Source organism: Cryptomeria japonica, chromosome 9, assembly GCF_030272615.1.
Source record: "Cryptomeria japonica chromosome 9, Sugi_1.0, whole genome shotgun sequence".
Lineage (NCBI taxonomy): Eukaryota > Viridiplantae > Streptophyta > Pinopsida > Cupressales > Cupressaceae > Cryptomeria > Cryptomeria japonica.
The window spans coordinates 339,646,292-339,657,328 of record NC_081413.1 but is presented as its reverse complement, the minus strand read 5'-3'; positions in this window follow the sequence as shown (position 1 = coordinate 339,657,328).

Sequence of the window (11,037 nt, the reverse complement as noted above, 5' to 3'; positions counted from 1 at the left end):
AAAATTCACCTATGATCTTATATCACAATTGGATAAGGAGTTTAAAATAAGGCATTAAAAGACAACTCCTTACCACTCGCAATCAAATGGTTAGTTGGAGGTCACAAATAAGAAATGAGAGGCAGTTTTGACTAAAACGGTGCAAGTGCATAAATGACATTAGCCTACTAGACTCTTTGAAGCAGTCTGGGACTATAGGATCAGACCCTATGAGTTATTCCATGGCACTAAAGCAGTCTACCCTATTGAATTTAAATACAAAACTTTGAGAACAACATTGGAACTCAGAATGAATCTTGATCAAGCTCAACAACATAGGCTACATCAACTCAATGCACTAGATGAGATGCATATGGTAACTCTCCAACATACTAATCTTGTTCAAAGAAAAATAATTAAGTGGCATGATCAATGTATAAAGGTAAAAGAGTTTAAGGAAGGTGACTGGGCTTTATTTTATGATTCCAGGTATAAAGACAACAAAGGGAAACTTCAAACACATTGGTTGGGACCTTATGAGATTCAAAGAGTTTGACCTAATGGAATTGTTTAATTTAAAACAATTGGTCTTGTTAGATTCAAGCTAGTGGTAAATGAACACTACTTGAAGTTTTATAAGAAACCTTTGAATAAGGATGAATTCTTGCAAGGTCTTCATTAGCAATTCATGACACCTGAATCATCCACTATACTTGATTTTCCATTACCCTCTAGTCCACTCACTCCAGAAACTGAACCCATTCCGTAATCACCAATAATAACGAAATAATTTTTCCATCCTATTGATGAATCTTTCTATTCACTTACAACCACTATCTCTTTATAATCACCAATTTTGCACATATTATTTTAGTATCACAAGATAGCATGATGGTACTTGATAATATTCTTTAGAGGGACCTAAATCATTGATCTAATTGAAAATACATCCTTCCATTACATGTGTGTTCTTGTCTTAGTTACATACAGCTAAATTTTTCATGCAACTGCTTATCCATAATCAATTGTAATTTGCTTGCCAAAATTTTTTACATCTCAAATGCCTGCCAATCCTCTCTTTCCACACTTCAATCAAACTATTGTCATGGCTATCAACTCACAGTTACATCAAATCTCTTTTTGCACCATGCATATCACCTCCACATGATATCTGTTGGTATTATGGATGTGTTGCATTGGTTTTGTCATTGATGTCAACACTTATCAAACACTTATCCTTCTGGAGATCTTTGGTTATGTTGAACCGACACATTATGTTTACCGACATGTTCAATGACTTATGCACAGTCACTGGTATATCATTCACCAGCAGGTTATATTGTTCATCGACACTGAGGATGACTTGTTATCATCTGGAGATCACTTGGTTATGTTGAAGACATGGTTTGGACACTTGGTTTTGGTAGTTTGGTTATTGGTCTAATTGGGTTGACATATTTGTTGTTACCGGCAAATTGGTCTAGGTTATGGACCAACATGCATTATCTATTCCAGATCAGCACGATATGTTATGGAGATGATTTAAATAATTGGATATTGTTGTAATTGTATTGAGCCAACATGATGCATCACATCTTGACTTACCTGTAATTGATTTTATTGTAATATTCTTAGTGAGCTGACCTACACATTTGGTCTTAGGTTTTGGTATATATGTAAGATCTCATTTGTGAGATAAAAAGATATATAGAATAGAGAGATGGTCTATGGTTATGGTATTGTAACATGGTATGTGCGAATATTGAAGATCATATGAGTAGACCATAGAGAAGGTTCAAGGAAGGTTTGAAGGTGATTATCAGAGCTTAACCAGTACTGAATCCAGTATTGGAGATGCTACTTTGAGCAGTACATTATCATTGGATTTAATCATCCAATTGTAGTCAGTGTGACTCCTATTTTGTGATTGAGTAGTGAGCTCTAGGCGGTTGGCCTTTCTGCATGTGCAAACCCCATTTGTATACACATACTATCTGCAATAGTATCATCTGATTGTGGGTAAGATTTCCCACCGTGGTTTTTCCCCTAACAGGGTTTCCACGTACAAATCTCTATGTTATGTGTTGTGGATGTTGTTTCTCTTTCTATTATATGCATTGAGTTTACCGATATTAATATTAATTTCTAGTCTATCTACCAGTATTAATTTTGGTTTACCGGTATTAAGTATCAAGTTTGATTAATTTATATCTAGGTTAAAATTAATAGACAACTGATTCACACCCCCCCCCCCCTCTCAGTTGCCTCCAGGTCCTAACAATTGGTATCAGAGCCAAGTCTTCTTTTTGCAGAAGTTTAACAACTTGAAGAGATTCTATGGCGACTAACTTTTTCAGGAAGGACAATTTGAAACTTGATGGAACTAACTATGGTATATGGAAGATCAGAATGGAGACACATATTAATTGCATTGGAAAAGATATATGGGATATTACAAAGAATGGCTATGTTGGTCCTACACCGAATCAACCTAATCCACCAACATTGGGTAAGGATCAAGAGAATGATTGAGAAGCAAGAGAAGCACTCTTGAGTGCCTTGTTAGATTAGTAAATCATAGGATTATTAGACCGATCTACTGCTAAAGCTATTTGGGATAAATTGGAGACATTGAATGAAGGAGATACCACTATCAAAATTGCAAAACTGGAATGCTTCCGGATCAGGTATGAAAATCTGAAAATGGAAGAAGATGAAAGAATTTTTGTTTTTATGGAAAGGGTTAATGAAATTGTTTTGGAAATACAATGTTGTGGAGGTTCCTTAAGTGAAGATGAAATTGTTTATAAATTTTTAAGAGCATTTCCACTGGCATACAAAATGAAAGTAACTGCTATTAATGAGTTGAGAACAATGCCTAATACGTCAGTATCTAGAGATACTTTGGTTGGAAAACTTTCAGCATTTGAGCTTGAGGAATTTGGTCTTGTTGCTACAATTAAGATAGATTTAGCCTTCAAAGCATCATCATCTGCAACATCATCATCATCTGACAAATATTATTGGAAAGCACTTTATGCAAGAGAACTTGAAGATATCGGGAGGGAAAATGAAGAACTGGAAGAACTTGAAGCACTATTTGCAAGGAAAATGCCTAAAGGTCCTATTGGAAGTAAGTATGAAGGTAAAGCACCATTTAAATGTTTTAACTGTAATAAAGTTGGTCATATGGCATCTAGGTGTCCTAATAGACATGCAATATTAAGAAAAGAAGCTAAAAGAACATATAAGCCTAACCTTGAATATCAGAGATACAGATTTAAGAAGAATAGAGACAAATCATGTTACTATGTTGATGAAGGAGTTACTGATGATTCTGATGAAGAACCGGCAGACAATGGATGGGCTTTTGTTGAAATAAAAGAAGATCAACTGACACCTACTGTTCCATCGGTAGAGCAGGCCTTGGAAACTAAAATTGAAGAAAAGGATGAATGGATTATAGATTTCAGATGTTCACATCATATGACTGGTGATAAAAGTAAATTATTATATTTTCAGGAATACAATGGAGGTCTAGTAAGATTTGGGGATGATAAAGATTGTTTGATCAGAGGAAAAGCCACTATATCTTTTGATGGTAAGCACAATACTGACAACGTTTATTATATTGCAGGTTTGAAGCATAATCTTTTGAGTGTTGGTCAATTAGTTGAAAAGGGATTTCAATTACAATTCAAGAATGGTAAATGCAAAATCATGAATAGAACTGGTTTGGAGATTGCAAACGGTAATCAGACTAGAGGTAATATCTTTCATTTGAATACCAGTGAAAAGACATGCTTCATTGCACATATTGATGAAAGTTGGTTATGGCATAAAAGACTTTGTCATGTGAATTTTGATTGCATTATAAAGATTAGTTCATCTAAGGCAGTAAGGGATTTACCTAAGATTGTAAAACCTCATAATCCGATATGTAAGGAATGTCAAATGGGAAAGCAAGTTAGAACAAATTTTAAGAGTAATTATGAGAAATCCAATAATGTTTTTGATTTAATTGATACTAACTTGTGTGATCTGGCAAGAACAAGAAGTCTCCAGGGAGATAGACACTTTATGCTAATCATTGATGATTATTCTAGAATGTGTTGGGTTACTTTTCTCAGGGAGAAATTAGAAGCTTTTGGGAAATTCAAATTATTCAAGGCAATGGTAGAGAATGAAACCGGTAAGAAAATCAAAGGTTTAAGATTAGATCAAGGAGGTGAATTTACATCTAAGGAGTTTAATACATTTTGTGAAGTGAATGGAATTAGAAGACAACTATCAGCAACCCGGACACCTCATCAAGATGGAGTTGTGGAAAGGAAGAACAAAACTATTTTGGATGCAGCCAAAAAAATGATATTAGAAGCAAATCTACCTCATGTGTATTGGAGAGAAGCAATGAATACAACAGTTTACACTTTTAATAGAATTCACATCAAAGGTGAAACCGGTAAGACACCTTATGAACTATGGTTTGGTAATACTCCTACTCTTAAATACTTCAGAATATTTGGAAGCAAATGCTACATTAGGAGAGATGAGTATATTGGCAAATTTGATCCTAGAAGTGATGAAGAAATATTTCTTGGTTATTCATCTAAGAGCAAGGCATATAGATGTTTTAATAAAAGATTGCAGAAAATCATTGAGAGTGCAAATGTGAAGATAGATGAACACTTTATAGGAAATTCAAGGTCTATGGATTCTGAACCGGGAGTTGAGATGATCATAAATGAACCTATACAGAGTGCACCGATACAGAATGTGGATCCAGTCACACCAGCATCATCAGAGAATTCCACAGTGACTGAAGAACATCAGCAAGTGAACACACCCAGGTATGTAAGACTGAATCACTCTGAAAGTTAGATAATTCGGAATAAGTATCAAGGTGTTATGACAAGAGGGAGACTGGAAAATGAAGAGGTATGTTTAATTTCTCAAATTGAACCAGCATTTGTTATTGAGGCATGTGAAGATAGACATTGGATTTAAGCTATGGAAGATGAATTAGAACAAATTGAAAAGAACAATACATGGACATTGGTTCCCCGGCCTAAAGACAAAAATGTAATTGGAACTAAATGGGTATTTAGAAATAAACTTAATGAAGATGGTAAGGTAATCAGAAACAAAGCAAGATTAGTGTGTAAAGGAAATTCACAGAAAGAGGGAATTGATTACAATGAAACCTTTGCACCAGTAGCTAGAATTGATGTAAAATGGATGCAAAATGTGCATTTCTGAATGGTGATCTTGAAGAGGAAGTTTACATTGAACAACTTGATGGATTTTCATTGACAAATTATAAAGATATGGTTTTCAGATTAAGGAAAGCTTTATATGGATTGAAGCAAGCTCCTAGAGCCTAGTATGCTATATTGGACAAATATCTTTTGAAGCTTGGTTACACTAAAGGTAATGCTGACAACAACTTATATTTCAAAGTGACTAATGAAAACATCTTGGTTATTGAAGTTTTTGTTGATGACATCATTTTTGGAGGAGAAGATGGATTGTGTAAAGACTTTGCTAATAAAATGCAGGAAGAATTTGAAATGTCTATGATTGGGGAGATAAAATTCTTTCTAGGATTGCAGATTTCACAGATTGATAAAGGTATATCCATATGTCAAACAAATTACTTGAAGGAACTACTAAAGAAATTTGGTATGGAAAACTCTAAACCGGTAAGTACTCGTATGACTACAATTGACATTGAAGGATGATTCAGCTCCTGTTAATCCGATAAGATACAAATCTATGATTGGAGGTTTACTGTATTTAACACAAACAAGACCTGATATAATGAATGCAATATGTATTGTTTCAAGATTTCAGAGTAATCCTAGAGAAAATCATGAATCAACAGTGGAAAGGATTTTCTGGTATCTACAAGGCACAACAAATCTTGGTTTATAGTATCCTAAAGATGAAAATTTTGATTTATGTGCATACACCGATGCAAATTGGGCAAGAGATGCAGATGACAGAAAGAGCAGCACCTGTGGGGTATTCTTTCTTGGTAGCAGATTGATTTCATGGTTGAGCAAGAAACAGAGTTGTACATCAATATCAACAACAGAATCATAATATATTGCAGCAGCAACTAATTGTACTAAGGTATTATGGATTAAGCAAATGTTGAAGGACATAAAGGTAAAATGCAAAGAACCTATAATCATTTACTGTGACAATTCAATAGAAATTGATATATCTAAGAATCCAGTATTTCACTCTAAGACTAAACATGTTTCTATCAAATATAATTTTCTGAAAGAGAATGTTGAAGCAAAAAAAGTGAGATTGGTTTATGTGAATACTAAAGAGCATATTGTAGATATCTTTACTAAGCCTTTGCCTAAGGAAACTTTTGAATATCTCAGAGAGCAACTTGGGGTAATACCCTCACCGATAGAGACTTAGACAGTTGATGATTGACATCAAACTGACAGAATTAACAGAGAAAACCTTTTTCCAGCTTTGATGGAGGGGACCTACTTCTCAGGGGGAGTAGTTGGTTATTGTAATTGGTTCTATGGATTGGTTGTATCTGGTATTTATATTGCATTGGCATTTGATGTCAAAGGGGGAGAAATATCTATGGAAAAACATTATCCTTTGGGGAGAGATTATTCTTTGGGGGAGTGATAAATACTCTCTGAATTTGTATTTTGATTTCTGGTACTGATCTATTATGGAGATTGTTGGTTTTTGGTTTTTGGCGTTCTATTTTGGCACTTAGATGTTTTTCGATCTTGTGTTGCCATCAATGCCAAAGGGGGAGATTGTTGGTTTTATGGATGTGTTGGATTGGTTTTGTCATTGATTTCAACACTTATCAAACACTTATCCTTTTGGAGATCCTTGGTTATGTTGAACTGACACATTATGTTCACCAACATGTTCAGTGACTTATGCACAGTCACCGGTATATTGTTCACCAGTAGGTTATATTGTTCACCAACACTAAGGATGACTTGTTATCATCTGGAGATCACTTGGTTATGTCAAAGACATGGTTTGGACACTTGGTTTTGGTAGTTTGGTTATTGGTCTAACTGGGTTGACATACTTATTGTTACCGACAAATTGGTCTAGGCTATGGACCAACATGCATTATCTATTCCAGATTAGCATGTCACATTATGGAGATGATTTAATTAATTGGATATTGTTGTAATTGTATTGAGCCGACATGATGCATCACATCTTGACTTATCTGTAATTGATTTAATTGTAATATTCTTAGTGAGCCGACCTACACATTTGGTCTTAGGTTTCCACGTACAAATATTTGTGTTATGTATTGTGGATGTTGTTTCTCTTTCTGTTATATGCATTGAGTTTACCGGTATTAATATTAACTGCTAGTCTATCTACCAGCATTAAGTTTGGTTTACCGGTATTAAGTATCAAGTTTGATTAATTTATATTTGGGTTGAAATTAATAGACAACTAATTCACCCCCCCCCCCTCTCAGTTGCCTCTGGGTCCTAACAATATCATCCAAAAGTACAAGTGCTTTCAAGTTATTTGCAGCAAAATATCAAGTACAATCCACAATGAATTGCATTTATGACATCTTTAGTAATTATTGCATTCATTATTTCACATGCTATATTCATATCTATATGACATTAATATATATTATTTGTAGTTTATCCTTATTCCCTTTCTCACATTTGAGGACACATGTGAATTTAAGTTGAGGGGATGTGATGTGATTGTTGTCATGTTATTGTTGCCTAGCCTAAATAGCTGTACAAAATGCCCAAGATCTTACAAAGAGGTTTTAGAGGGATTTAAAGTTTTAAAAGTAGGAAAAATTGTATTAAATACCTTGGTGGTGTTTATAAAGTAAAAAAGGTTAAATTTTAACGCTTTTCTTATTGTTATCTAAAAGGCACTCCCCACGTTGAAAATGAAGTCAAAGCATTTAATTTTGTATTTGGAGAGAATTAAAACACCAAGAAATTGTTGTTCATATTGCATGCAAGAGTAATCAACTAATGTCCACGTGGTTTGGGTGGAACAGGGATTTTTGTAAAAGAAAGCTTGAGTTTATTGCAAGCTTAGAACTCCTTTTTTGAAAGTTTCTTGCTGTAGCAAACTTGTTCATGGCACTCAATATTTTCAACACAAGCTTAAAGAGAAGCTAGAACAGTAAAAAGGAGTATATCTTTAGCTAGAAGGTGAATTTTGCATTCATGATGGTAAAGAAGGCGTAATAAGGACTCAAGTAAGGTGAGAGAATCATCACAACTATCATATAGATAGTTCATTCATGCATCACAGGTTTCAGGTCTGCTTAAAATCTCTAGAATTCAATCATTACCATTCGTGAAAAGGGTTTCATTTTTGCATGCACATGAAAGTTATAGTGTTTCCTTTGTTGTGAATAGCTTGGCATTAATGAATGTGTCCTTCATTCATAGTTTTTATGAGTTTGTAATAATAATGAGAGAAAGTTGTTGTTAAGTTTTGTAAGATTTCCTCTTAAATCCTTTAAGGTTAGTCCTTCAAAATATAGAGAAAAGATCTGTATTATAATCCTTTTAGGAGAGGTAAGACATTCATGGAAAAAAGGGAGTATCAAAACAACCCCATGACAGATTTGCACAGAAGCTTAAAGGTATCTTTTGCAATCCAATAAAGCAACAAGTATGTTCAAGGATACAAAGAGACAATGACAAGAACATTGAAGATGTACAATCCTCCCAATAGCCATAATGAAGATATTTGTAGAGATGTTAAAGAATAGATAACAAGGCACAAATGAGCTCATGATTGAAATATGTGCAAACCTGTCTTGAAGTTTAAAACTATCCTAGTTGTTTTATGTTTGACTGAGATTGTTGTCATTGCCCTACGAAAGTAGAATGGACAAATATTATTAGATCACTGCTAAAGATAGATCTCAAGAGAAGATAATAGTGGCATAGGGTGTTTCACATTAAATGAAATTTTATGTTTAGGAATGATGACAGTCTTCATCAACATGATGTTCTTAAGGCAGGCTTTTGATTAGTTATGACAATGCTTCAATGTATAAGGTGGATTGTCAGTAATTTTGCTATTACAACCTTAAGTTCTTCTGAGGAAAATATCATCAAAAGAATAGATCTGAGATTGAGATCCAATAGCATGCCTAGTAAGATTGCAAATAAAGAAGAAAATATGATCCATTAGAGATTGTAGCAGTCCTAGAGTTACAAGATTAGAGGCATACAATAGCAAAAATTGTCAAAGCAATCTATGACCATAAAAGATCATCAAAAGAACTCATCCGAGATTGAGAGCAATACATAAGTCAATGAAGACTTATAACACCAATATGCAATAATGCTACATAGGCATCGACTCAAGTCAAGAATAGACCATAAACGAGCAAATACCTTGAAGAAGATATACATGGAGACATATCTAGTCTTAGGACTTGTCGAGGATAATGAGGAATAAGTTGCAGACTTATAAAGTAAGGATTCTAAGGAGAACTCGAGTAGATATCACTACCCATTCAAATAGATGCCCTAATCACAATCATAATGACATAGTAGCACCTGGATCAGTCAATGATTCTAGGAAAATGGACAATGATCTTCAAAAAGAGTAGCATGAAGGCCATCAAAGGGTAGTCATAAGAGGTAGGGTCCTATCAAGAACAACTACAGTCATAAAGATCTTTGATCACAGTCCACAAATAAGAAAAGATAGTAAAGTAACAACCCCTTTCAAGCAGTCACAGTTCAAAAGTAACAATCATCAAAGATCCTTTTAATGCAAAGGGTACATTAGAAGATCAAAAAAGGAATCAAAGGCCTACAAAGAACTGTCATAGAAATATTGTCAAAAGACAATCTCCAAAACCATTACAGAGGTCCAATCACCAGTCACAGAGCATTTGATGATAATGGATGGGTAGTAGTACCTATAGTTTGTAGAGAGGTCAACAAAATACATTTTTAAATTTCACAATAAATCAAAACTCCAAAACTCTAAAGTTATGACTATGCAGATAAAGCATTGAGTCCAAAAGACAACCAATAGATCATTATGAGATGAAAGGTTGGAGTCTCTGTGAAGAAGGATATATTCTTATCAGAGGTGATGCCTTATGCAAAGAGAGTACAAAGATATAGTAGTGTATAGAGTTGGAAGATGACAAGAGCAATGAGTTTGAACAAGGTCAAACTAAAAAAAAAAAGAGGTTAAAAAACAACGTTGCAATAGTCCCAAAAGCACAAAAGAAATATCAAAGCTATGACAACCATTTAGTGTTGATTATAAATCTCATAGCAGAGAAAGATACAATAGAAAAGCTTGATGGAGCTTTGAATGGTGAAGAAAGCCACGGTCATAAAGTGGATTTGATCATAAAAAAGGCAGACGATTGTATCCTTGTGTCAAATTCAAAAGATTCTCAGATTTGCAAGACACGAGATAGAAAAATGATACAATAACCACACTCAAAGAGCTTCATAAAATAGTGACAATGAAGGTCATGACACTCAACATACCTAGAGGGCATAAAGAAATATAAATACACTCATTAAGGGTTTATAACCACCATCAAAAGTGTAAGGATGAATCACTATCACAAGGAGAGCACGGTCCAATCACAGAGACCAAAGATATATGAAAAAGAGCCTTAAAGAAAGAAGGACATGATCATTGCAAATGGGTCATAGTGATGATAGAGAAGAAGTCATAAGGAAACAATATGAGTTGTTCATCTTTACTAGGCCACACAAGATGAAAAGATTGCAGTTATGAGTAACAATGATATAGTCAGAAAGATAATACAAGGGTTTATCAATGCTACCATGGTGAACATAGTGTTTGTGAAGAGTACAATAGAATCAATTCAATAGCATGATGATAAAGGTATATTGAGAGTCTAAGTCTAGAGTGATGAATGTTATGGACATTTCTACAAAGATAGTAAAAGATACTATCAAAAGGTCTAAAACAAAAAGTAGTGAAAAGAATGAATGAAGACATCACCAATAAAAAAATTTCACACCACAAAGAAGAGAAAATATG